Here is a 12,960-nt window from a genome sequence, read left to right as displayed (position 1 = left end):
GCTCCATTAGTTACTGTTACACCCGTCATATGACCTCCAACAATTTGTTCACGGTAGACTGCACTTAGTTCCGACATAATGCACTCACAACCACGCAGGGCACTTTTCGGGGAAATGATACGTGCATATGGCTACGGCCTCCCGTCGAGTGGAGCAAGTCTTTTTAAGTTGACGCCACATCGGCAACGTGCATGTCGATGAGGACGAAATGATGATGAAAACGACACAACTCCCAGTAACCGGGAGGAAAATCTCCTACTAGACTGGGTATCGAACTTTGGCCCCTTGCCGCACTGTCCACTCAACAATGCAAGCGGACTGATCTGGCAGGTAATGACATTTGCAACGTATTAAGGATAGGAAATAGCGGTGCATTTCCGAAGGAGCAGGCACTTCAGTGACTACAGCCATCAAGAAATACAGAAAATGTATTCGTAGTTGCATCGTACTTCTTAACAACATAGGCACTGCAATCTCGTATTTATTCGCCAATACCAGGCCTTCGATCCTCAATAAATATGCCCTTCCTGGGCGGGAATATACCTAATGTACTGGTGCAGGTTGTGACATTTAGACAACGACATATGGAAGGTTGGGTCTGGCTGCGGTTCATGCTCGGATGACGGAAGCAGTTAAGGCGAGTGCTGGAGTAAAGTGGAGAAACTTTTCAAAGTCGTCATTCCAATATACGGACGAAGGTGGTCCATATTCGAAGTCAATGGCCTTGCCGCAGGTGGTGGCACCAGCTCCCGTCAGATAACCGAAGTCAACAGCTGTCAGGCTCGGATAACACTCGGATTGGTCACCGTCCGGGTCTGCCGAGTACTGTTGGCAGGCGGGGTGGACTCGGCCCTTGTGAGGCAAGTTGAGGAGCTACCTGACTGAGAAGTAGCGGCACTGCTCACGAAAACCGACAACAGCTGCGAGTGTAGTGTGCTGACCACATGCCCCTCCGTATCCGCATCCGGTGACACCCACAAGGACTGTGGATGGCATGGCGGCCGGTCGGTTCTGTTGGCGCTTTAAGGCCTGTTCGGACGGTGTTTCTTTTGCTTGTTTCATATTCGCAACTGCGAGTACTCGCACATTTCCTGTACTGAGGACACTGCACAGGCACCGTTCGTGTCCAAATACGAGGGCAGTTCAATAAGTAATGCAACACATTTTTTTTCTGAAACAGGGGTTGTTTTATTCAGCATTGAAATACACCAGGTTATTCCCCAATCTTTTAGCTACACAACACTATTTTTCAACGTAATCTCCATTCAATGCTACAGCCTTACGCCACCTTGAAATGAGGGCCTGTATGCCTGCACGGTACCATTCCACTGGTCGATGTCGGAGCCAACGTCGTACTGCATCAATAACTTCTTCATCATCCGCGTAGTGCCTCCCACGGATTGCGTCCTTCATTGGGCCAAACATATGGAAATCCGACGGTGCGAGATCGGGGCTGTAGGGTGCATGAGGAAGAACAGTCCACTGAAGTTTTGTGAGCTCCTCTCAGGGGCGAAGACTTGTGTGAGGTCTTGCGTTGTCATGAAGAAGGAGAAGTTCGTTCAGATTTTTGTGCCTACGAACACGCTGAAGTCGTTTCTTCAATTTCTGAAGAGTAGCACAATACACTTCAGAGTTGATCGTTTGACCATGGGGAAGGACATCGAACAGAATAACCCCTTCAGCGTCCCAGAAGACTGTAACCGTGACTTTACCGGCTGAGGGTATGGCTTTAAACTTTTTCTTGGTAGGGGAGTGGTTGTGGCGCCACTCCATTGATTGCCGTTTTGTTTCAGGTTCGAAGTGATGAACCCATGTTTCATCGCCTGTAACCACCTTTGATAAGAAATTGTCACCCTCAGCCACATGACGAGCAAGCAATTCCGCACAGATGGTTCTCCTTTGCTCTTTACAGTGTTCGGTTAGACAACGAGGGACCCAGCGGGAACAAACCTTTGAATATCCCAACTGATGAACAATTGTGACAGCACTACCAACAGAGATGTCAAGTTGAGCACTGAGTTGTTTGATGGTGATCCGTCGATCATCTCGAACGAGTGTGTTCGCACGCTCCGCCATTGCAGGAGTCACAGCTGTGCACGGCCGGCCCGCACGCGGGAGATCAGACAGTCTTGCTTGACCTTGCGGCGACGATGACACACGCTTTGTCCAACGACTCACCGTGCTTTTGTCCACTGCCAGATCCCCGTAGGCATTCTGCAAGCGCCTATGAATATCTGAGATGCCCTGGTTTTCTGCCAAAAGAAACTCGATCACTGCCCGTTGTTTGCAACGCACATCCGTTACAGACGCCATTTTAACAGCTCCGTACAGCGCTGCCACCTGTCTGAAGTCAATGAAACTATACGAGTCGAAGCGGGAATGTTTGAAAATATTCCACAAGAAATTTCCGGTTTTTTCAACCAAAATCGGCCGAGAAAAAAAATGTGTTGCATTACGTATTAAACTGCCCTCGTACAACAGCGCAAGCATTTATGTTCAAGCATGCATTTCTCACGATGTGTACATCGACTAATGGATATTCTTCATTATTAATCAAAATACGCTTCGTAGAAGCGCTATCACGTAACTGCGACCTTCCCTTCGACATAATGCACTGACTCTCAGACAATATTTCATCCCAATTTCAGCGACCAGCGACGGCGCGGAACTTCCCGTTTCGCATTCGGAGCAATAAAGCTAGGGCGTCGTCTCCGTCCGTAATGGGAATAAAATGCTCGGCGAAGGAGGGAACAAACTGGATTTCAAATAGGCTGTTTATTAATTCGTCATCCGGAGAGCTTTAAATCGAGATTAAGCTTCTCCCTCGGATTGAAGGCGACGGGCGTGGCCCGGCGAGACGCCACAAGGAGCCATCAATAACGCCCCAGGAAGCAGCGGGCGGCCGGCAGCGGGCACTGCCTAGGGCCGCCTCGTCTCCTTCAGCCGGCCTCACTAACCTGACACCACTGCACAAAAGCAGCTGTCTGCAAAAAGAGTCCGCTCTCCTTAGAGGTTGTTTCATCAGCCTCGGTGCACGCTAAGCAGGGCTTGAGCTGTCAACAGCACAATACACCTGTTCTTCAGCTAAGCAGTTTTCAAAGCAAACACCAGTTCGAATGAAGTGGTAGGAGGAACATTGGGATTTTTAGGTTCCACCTACGTCATGATCATTAGAGATGTTGCTCCAGCTCGTTAGCGTATCGGCTCTGTCTTACCTGAAGGCCACAGCTTAGCAATAGTCACGAACGATTTAAGAAATTTATTTATTTATTCTTCACAATTACAGCCTGTTACTTAGAAAACTGATACAGGTCATACAACCCACATTTTTACTTGTAATTACAGTGTATATAATAATTATTACTACTTGCACTCCGTCTTCAGGCCACAAGTGGCCCACCGGGACCATCCGACCGCCGTGTCATCCTCAGTTGAGGATGCGGATAGGAGAGGCGTGTGGTCAGCACACCGCTCTCCCGATCGTTATGATGGTTTTCTTTGACCGGAGCCGCTACTATTCGGTCGAGTAGCTCCTCAATTGGCATCACGAGGCTGAGTGCACCCCGAAAAATGGCAACAGCGCGTGGCGGCCGGATGGTCACCCATCCAAGCGCCGGCCACGCCCGACAGTGCTTAACTTCGGTGATCTCACGGGAACCGGTGTATCCACTGCGGCAAGGCCGTTGCCTTATTATTACTTGGTACCTACAAATACTAAAAGGCGATACTACAAATAAAAAACACAGAATTAAAATAACAATAACGTCGTGTGGCTCAACGGGCAGGTGCAAGACTTTCAGCTGGACGCCACGGTGTTCAAAATCGTTCAAATGGCTCTGAGCACCATGGCACATAACTGCTGAGGTCATCAGTCCCCTAGAACTTAGAACTACTTAAACCTAACTAACTAAAGGACATCACACACATCCATGCCCGAGGCAGGAGTCGAACCCACGACCGTAGCGGTCACGCGGTTCCACACTGTAGCGCCTAGAACCGCTTCGCCAGAGCGGCCGGCCGCCACGGTATATTGCGCTTCCTGGAGCCAGTGGCACCTGGTTTCCCCAGGTGGTCACCTATCGTAGTACCAACCAGGCACGGCAGTGGCCAACTTTGGTTCAAAATGGTTCAAATGGTTCTGAGCACTATGCGACTTAACTTCTGAGGTCATCAGTCGCCTAGAACTTAGAACTAATGAAACCCTAACTAACCTAAGGACATCACACACATCCATGCCCGAGGCAGGATTCGAACCTGCGACCGCAGCGGTCACGCGGTTCCAGACTGAAGCGTCTAAACCGCACGGCCACACCGGCCGGCCCAACTTTGGTGATCGGGTGAGAACCAGTGTATTCAACTATTCAACGTGACAAGCCCATTGGCTATAATAACATCAAAGGTACAGGAAGGAACAACAACCAAATCGGCTAATTTCTAACGCTACACAACTACTGTTGACTCCTTAGCCAGTCATGCAACTACCAGTACTACTCTTAGTGCCACTCCTCCTATGACTAAAAACTATACACTTTTATTTTTGCTCTTTAATTACGGTCATCATTTCCTAGTGAGACTCTTCCAGGCAACTAATGAAGGTTGTTACCGCTACGAGATCCACTCTTGATCCATCCCGATCGACTGTCATTGTCTCGTGGTCTCCTCGGGCGCAGGCAGGCAGGCAGGCATCAGCTGGACTTGCAATTTGGCAGTCTATTCGACGATTCCCTGTAACTTCTTAGGATCTACATTCCCATAATCACTTGCACCAATGCCATGATCAGTCTTGGAGGGCGTTTCTTTCAGTGGCCTCCTTCTCCCCATGTGTAGTCAATGTTGACTTGCAGGAATGGCACAATGCAGACGTATAGTTGAAAGCCTCGTGAAGCCGTGTTTGCCCTTCGTCGATACTGCGACTGCAATGTTGTCCAGGTAGCGCGAGGTACACTTGTTACTCAATGCTTCTTTGGGATCCGGCGTCCATCATGTCTGGCGAAACATTAGCCATCGATGTAAACCACTGAAACTTCGTAGACAGCGTAACGTGTAGCCTGCACTGCGCGTATTGCCAGATGCACAACTGTCACTGAAAAGAGTCTGTTAGTGTACTCTTACATTTTTTTATTTTATTTTATTTTATTTATTTATTTACTTATTTTTTTGCAACCTATGTCCTCAATTATTTGCTGGATGTAATCCAATCTCTGTATTCCTCTACAGGTTTTGCCCTCTACAGATCCCTCTAGTTCCACGGAAACCATTCCCTCATGTCTTAACAGATGTCCTATCATCCTGTCCCTTCTCCTTATCAGTGTCTTCCACATATTCCTTTCCTCTCCATTCTGCGATGAACCTCCTCATTTCTTGCCTTATCATTCCGCCTAATTTTCAACATTCGTCTGTAGCACCATATCTCGAATGCTTAGATTCTATTCTGTACCGGTTTTCCCACAGTCCATGTTTCACTGCCATACAACGCTCTACTCCAGACGTACATTCTCAGAAATTTCTTCTTCAAATTAAGGCCGGTATTTGATATTAGTAGACTTCTCTTGGACAGGAATACCCTTTTTTCCAGTGCTAGTCTGCTTTTGATGTCCTCCTTGCTCTGTCCGTCATAGGTTATTTTACTACCTCAGTAGCAGAATTCCTTAATTTCATCTACTTCGTGACCATCAATCCTGATGTTAAGTTTCTCGCTGTACTTATTTCTACTACTTCTCATTACCTTCGTCTTTCTTCCATATATTCTCAATCCATACTTTGTACTCATTACACTGTTCATTCGGTTCAGCAGATCATGTAATTCTCCTTCACTTTCACTCAACATAGCAATGGCATCACGAAATCGTATCATTGATATCCTTTCACCTTGAATCTTTCTTTTATTTCCATCATTGCTTCCTCGAGGTACAGATTGAACAGTAGGGGCGAAAGGCTACATCCTTGTCTTAAGCCCTTTTTAATACGAGCACCTCGTTCTTGGTCGTCCACACTTATAATTCCCTCTTGGCTCTTGTACATATTGTATACAACCCGCCTCTCCCTATTGTTTATACCTACTTTTTGCAGAATTTCGAACACATTGCACCATTTCACATTGTCGAACGCTTCTTCCAGGTCGACAAATTCTTTGAACGTGTCTTGATTTTTCTTTAGTCTTGCTTCCATTATTAACCGCAACGTCAGAATTGCCTCTCTCGTGCCCTTACCTTTCCTAAAGCCAATGTGAGCGCATCCTCAATTTTCTTTTCCATCTTCCTGTTTATTATTCTTGTAAGCAACGTGGATGCATGAGTTGTTAAGTTGATCGTGCGTCAGCTCTTGCCGTCTTCGGAATTGTGTGGATGATGCTTTTTCGAAAGTCAGATGGTATGTCGCCAGACTCATACATTCTACACACCAACGTGAATAGTCGTTTTGTTGCCACTTCCCACAATAATTTTAGAAGTTCTGATGGAATGTTATCCATCCCTACTGCCTTATTTGATCTTAAATCCTCCAAAGTTCTTTTAAATTCTGATTCTAATACTGGACTCTCTATCTATTTTAAATCAACTCTTGTTTCTTCTTCTATCACATGAGACAAATCTTCCACCTCATACAGGCCTTCAATGTATTCTTTCCACCTATCCACTCTCTCCTCTGCATTTAACAGTGGAATTCCCGTTGCACTCTTAATGTTATCACTCTTGCTTTTAATGTCACACAAGGCTGTTTTGACTTTCCTGTGTGCTGAGTCTGTTCTTCCGACAGTCATTTCTTTTTCGATGTCTTCACATTTTGCCTGCAGCCATTTCGTCTTAGCTCCCCTGCACTTCCTATTTATTTCATTCCTGGGCGACTTTTATTTCTGTATTCCTGATTTTCTCGGAACATTTTTGTATTTCTTCCTTTCATCGATTAATTGAAGTATTTCTTGTGTTACCCATGGTTTCTTCGCAGTCACCCTCTTTGAACCTATGTTTTCTTTCCCGACTTCTTTGATGGCCCTTTTTAGAGATGTCAATTTCTCTTTAACTTTACTGCCTACTGAGCTATTCCTTATTGCTGTATCTATAGCGTTAGATAACTTCAAACGTATCTCGTCATTCCTTAATACTTCCGTATCCCACTTCTTTGCGTATTGATTCTTCCTGACTAATGTCTTGAACTTCAGCCTACTCTTCATCACTACTATATTGTGATCTGAGTCTACATCTGCTGCTGGTTACACCTTACAATCCAGTATCTGATGTCGGAATCTCAGTCTGGCCATGATGTGATCTAACTGCAATCTTCCCGGATCACCCGGCCTTTTCCAGGTATACCTCCTCCTCTTGTGATGGTTGAACAGAGTATTCGCTGTTACTAGCTGAAACTTGTTAGAGAACTCAATTAGTCTTTCTCCTTTTCCATTCCTTGTCTCAAGCCCATATTCTCTCGTAACCTTTTCTTCTACTCCTTCCTCTACAACTACATTACAGTCCCCCATGACTATTAGATTTTCTTCTACTGTATTACCCTTTCAAAATCCTCATACACTCCCTCTATCTCTTCATCTTCAGCTTGTGACGTCTGCATGTATACCTGCACTATCTTTGTCGGTGCTGGTTTGCTGTCGATTCTGATAAGAAGAACCCTGTCACTCAACTGTTCACAGTAATATACTCTCTGCCCTATCTTCCCATTCGTAACGAATCCTACTCCCATTATACCATTTTCTGCTGCTATAGATATTACCCTATACCGGTACTCATCTGATCAGAAATCCTTGTCTTCTTTTCACTTCACTGACCCTACTATATCTAGATTGAGCCTTTGCATTTCTCTGTTCAGATTTTCTAGTTTCCCTACCACGTTTAAGCTTCTGACATCCCACGCCCCGACTCGTAGAACGTTAACCTTTCGTTTATTATTCAATCTTCTTCTCATAGGAACCTACCCTTGGCAGTCCCCTCCTGGAAATCTGAATGGGGGACTATTCCGTAATCTTTTGCCTTGGAGAGATCATCATGATACTTCTTCAGTTACAGGCCACAGGTCCTGTGAATACACGTTACATGTCTTTAATGCAGTGGTTTCAATTACCTTCTGCATTCTCATGCTGTTGGTCATTGCTGATTCTTCCGCCTTTAGGGGCAGTTTGTAAGAGGTCCGAGCAGATGTAATTTCGATGTATTGCTCATGCGCTGCCTGCGATATGCAAGGTATAAGAGAATCTCTGACCAGGGAGCAGTGTTGACTACAGTACGAACTGTGTAGCCGTATCAGTAAGTTGTTGCTAGTCTGCTGTCTGCTCTGGTCTGGTCTGGTGCATCGTGTTGGCTGGGCCGGTCGCGGTGCAGCGATGCCGGAGCCTGAGTATTATTGTATAAGGTAAAAATCAGCCTCGCGCATATGTAGTAATGTCATCTAAAGTCCCATGTAAATGTTTTAAAAATCTGGTAATAATAATCTTTGTCATAAAAAGTAACTTTTAACAACCATTCATTTCAATTTAAAGAATTTACTAATTTCTCCCATCCATGATCATCCTGATTGTTGCAAAAGGAAAATCAGTTGCTTCCTTTCATAAATGACAAATCTATCGGCCAGCATTGCACAGGGCTGTGCCAGAAAACATTATTTTAAGAGCAGATATATATGCGTTATCCGGCGACTTCATTGAGGTAACAATTTTTCTCTTTTTTATTCAGCATGATCTTTCAGGGCCATGACGCAGCACTGCTGACTTCGAAAATTTACCAGGTTAAATTCACAGTCAATTATTGAAAAGTTATAAGTGAGTGACAATTTAATTGAGAGGTTAGTTACACTGTATTATCACCAGGTTACTGAATTTATTTTTTTGTTGGGACGTTACACTGAATGTGAACGACACAATCATAATTTTTTTTACTGTTGAGAGGTTTAGGAATTTTCCTGTTTTGAGGTTACACTAAACGTGAATATTATTTATGTTAATATTTTCTGTTGAGAGGTTGCGGTAAATTATTTTGTTGGGAGGTTACACTTGGTGAAAGTATTTTGTGGGGAGGTTACACTAAATTAGAATATTATTCATATTATTTATTATATTTTGTGGGGAGGTTACAAGTTTCCCACGCCTAGGATAAGAGAGTGCCCTGAACCACTGTTCGCTCCTCCGCCCTCTTTTCAAGGCCGTTGGTAGAATGAGAGTGACTTCTTATGCCGGAAGTGTTCGGCCGCCAATACTGATTATTAATCCAAATTTAGGCAGCGGTGGGATTCGATCCCAGGACTGAAGATGTTTTGATTATAAATAAAACGTGACCCCTGAACCACATCTTTTTTATTAAACAATCATATGAAGAACATAAGCACAAATAAAATGAAGCACTGGAACTGTTTCAACACAAATTATCTCCTACAATAGACTGAAGAATACATTTCAATATTCTTTGTGCCATTTCTAAGCTTATAAGACGTAACAAAAATTTCAAACTGACAATGGCATCTTCAATCCAGACAGAGACATAGAACTAAAACGCAAACATATTAAAGAGAATTACAAAAAAAGTATAATTGACTGTCTTAACTAGAAATGCAGTTCTGTCAATTGATTCACAACCGTCCAGACTCTTCACAGAAAGTTATTTTGAGCATACAAACTTAACAGAGAAATGCACAGGCAACATAAATTAAGGAAAGCGTCATAATGAAGCTAATAAACACCGTTGAGAAGTTGGGAGCAGTCCTGGGAACAGCTGTATGCCCTTATTCGTTGTGTATATTGTCCGTTACATCGTCGTGCATGTGATTTGTGCCCTTACCGGCATCGAGAATTACCCTACGCCTTGTTTTCCAAAAATTATGTCTAACATGTTACCAAACATCGTCTTGACATTTGGGTAACGTTCCATCTTCCAGTGTGCCGTTCCAATATAAGCCTAGAAACTAATGAGATTATCTTCACTATTGTGGATGATGGTATACATCACACACTGCCCTAACAGCCAAATCACGGTGTTGTTCTTGGTAGTGGGAAAATGTTTCGTGTCCGGCCAGAGCAGGATGTCAGTGCAGTGGCTGGCTGGGCTGCTGCGGGTAATCAGGCCCAGCCTCTGCTGCACCCATTTCCAGTTAATGAGATGACCGCCACAGTGAAGCGATGGGGTAAGGTGTCGACCAGGCCACAGCGGACGCATTTATCACTGTCACATAAGCCGATTCTATGCAACCTTTCATTAGTGGAGATAACATCGTTTACCACTTTATACCAAGTGGATGCCACCTCAGCAGTGTGGACGTTTAAACTTATGTTGTCCCAAACTGCTTTCCAATGAACACTCGGGTATTTAAGTTCAATGAGATTCCGGTCTATTGGAGGTGTCCATCTTTTTAATAACAGGTGCGTCGACGGTAAATCCTGCGTGAGACAGTTTCCATCTATATCGCTTACTTCAAGAAAAAACTGCTTGACATGTCGTAGTTTGTAATGCATTTTACCTACATCAATGGGTGGGTGCATATCGTTGGGTTGTAAGGTTCAGAAGAGCCAACTGGTTACGCTGAGAGGTTCCTTGTTCAACAAGTGGGTGATTCGTTTAATATTTAACGCCGTACACTTTCGGTGAATGTCAAGCATGTTGAGTCCGCCGGCCTGCCTGGAAGACGTCAGCGTGGTTTATTTCACTTTAAACAGATGCCCTTGCTAGAGAGATTTTCATAACGTGTTTGGCCTGCGTCTTGGGGACTGGAAATATTTGGGTCGTATAGTACGCTTTACTGAATGTATAACGGCTGAGGAGTCGCATGCGTTGACGAATGTCAACGGACCGCCAATTGTTTTCATAGATGGGACCCTGCATTTTATTGGTGACCGGCTTCCAATTTTTTGCATACATTTTTAGCGGGCATTTGTCGATAATCATCCCCAGAGTTTTGTGGGCTTCGACACGTTTCGCCCAAGGTACAATAACTGCGTCGAATCCCGGAATGTTGACAAAGGTGCACTTATCGGCGTTGATTTTAGCACCGGAAGCGCGACAGTACTCGTCTACCGCGGTCTCGAGTGTTGATACGTCTCCGTCGTTGCGCAGTAACACTCCGACGTCGTCGGCGTAAGCACGAACCACGAAGGACGTCCCGGCGATCGAGAGGCCTGCAAATTTGTCATGAATAGAGCGTAAGAGTGGCTCGAGCGATAAAACAAATATCATGGAGAGAGGGCTCCCCTGCGGCACTCCTCTTTGGACCTCGATGGGCTGACAAGGGAACCTCCCAATCGCACCCCCCCTCAGATTTAGTTATAGGTTGGCACATTCGATAGGCCTTGAAAAACTAAACACAGATCAATCGAGAAAACAGGAAGAAGCTGTGTGGAACTATGAAAAAGTAAGCAAAATATACAAACTGAGTAGTCCATGTGCATGATAAGCGACATCAAAGGTAGTGCGAGCTCAGGAGCGCCGTGGTCCCGTGGTTAGCGTGAGCATCTGCGGAATGAGAGGTCCTTGCTTCAAGTCTACCCTCGGATGAAAATTTTTACTTTCTTTCCTTTCGCAAAGTCATCTGTCCGTTCGTTCCTTGACGTCTCTGTTCACTGGAATAAGTTTAGTGTCTGTGTTTTGCGACTGCACCGCAAAACCGTGCGATTAGTAGACGAAAAGACGTGCCTCTCCAATGGGAACCGAAAACATTTTATCGCAAGGTCATAAGTCAACCGATTCCTCCACAGGAAAACACGTCTGATATATTCTATACGACACTGGCGACGGCATGTGCGTCATATGACGGGAATATGTTGTCGTCTCACCTAACTTGTAAACCTGGCGAATGGGTAAAAAGATTCTTCTACCTTGTCCGATTTAGGTTTTCTTGTGGATGTGATAATCACTCCCAAAAAAGTGATGAAAACATAAGCGTTTGTCACATGACGAAAACATAAGCGTTTGTCACATAAACTGAAAATTAGAAAGTTAATCTTTTCACCGGAGGGAAGGCTTGAACCAAGGACCTCTCGTTCCGCAGCTGTTCACGCTAACCACGGGACCACGGCACCCACGAGCTTGCTTTTTACTTGTAGTTGCCTACGTTGCGCATGGACTTCCCAGTTTGTTCAAAAATGGCTCTGAGCACCATGGGACTCAACATCTTAGGTCATAAGTCCCCTAGAACTTAGAACTACTTAAACCTAACTAACCTAAGGACATCACACACATCCATGCCCGAGGCAGGATTCGAACCTGCGACCGTAGCAGTCCCGCGGTTCCGGACTGCAGCGCCAGAACCGCTAGACCACCGCGGCCGGCTACCCAGTTTGTATATTTTGCTTATTTTTTCATAGTTTCGCACAACTTCTTCCTGTTTTCTCGATTGATCTGTGTTCAGTTTTTGAAGGCCTATCCACTGTGCCAACTTATAACTAAATCTGAGGGGGGTTCGATTGGGAGGTTCCCTTGTGAGTAAGCTGTCCATTTACGCTGACTCTGGTTGTAATGCCCGTGACGAAATGTTGCACAACATTAATAACCCGTTGATCAAAACCACACCGCTGCAGTAGCTGTAGGAGGTACTCGAGGCGGGCGCGATCAAATTCCTTGCAAAAGTCGATAAACAGAAATGCGAGATTCACGTTAGTGACTGACGCTATGGCTATTAAATCTCTATATTCCGAAAGGGGCGTCATAATAGTGCAACCAGGGAAGTGTGATTGATGGTCGTTAATCACTTGCTTCATTAATCAAGACAATCAGCTGTTGAGTGCTCTGGCAAAGGTTTTGTAATCAAAATTGAGTAAAGTAATCGGTCGGAAGTTATCTAAGGTTTTTAAGTGTTTGCTTTTTAGTATCAATACAATTCGACCTTCCTTCATTTCGGCCGGCACGTCACTCCCTCGCATCACTTCATTGAGAACATCTGTAAATGCGTGTCCGATTATGGGCCAGAAATGCACATACAATTCCCGTGGCAATCCATGAGGGCCAGCGTATTTATTCGATGGTGAACCAGAAATCA

The 12,960-nt window shown here is 44.9% G+C and overlaps 1 pseudogene; it reads right to left on the bottom strand.

The window, feature by feature from the left end:
* Nucleotides 1–3,571: 3,571 nt before the first annotated feature.
* Nucleotides 3,572–3,688, bottom strand: LOC126095941 (5S ribosomal RNA; annotated as a pseudogene).
* Between the last annotated feature and the right edge of the window lie 9,272 nt (nucleotides 3,689–12,960).

Source organism: Schistocerca cancellata, chromosome 8, assembly GCF_023864275.1.
Source record: "Schistocerca cancellata isolate TAMUIC-IGC-003103 chromosome 8, iqSchCanc2.1, whole genome shotgun sequence".
Lineage (NCBI taxonomy): Eukaryota > Metazoa > Arthropoda > Insecta > Orthoptera > Acrididae > Schistocerca > Schistocerca cancellata.
Note: the sequence above shows the minus strand (reverse complement) of the source record. Positions and strands in the feature narration are given on the sequence as shown.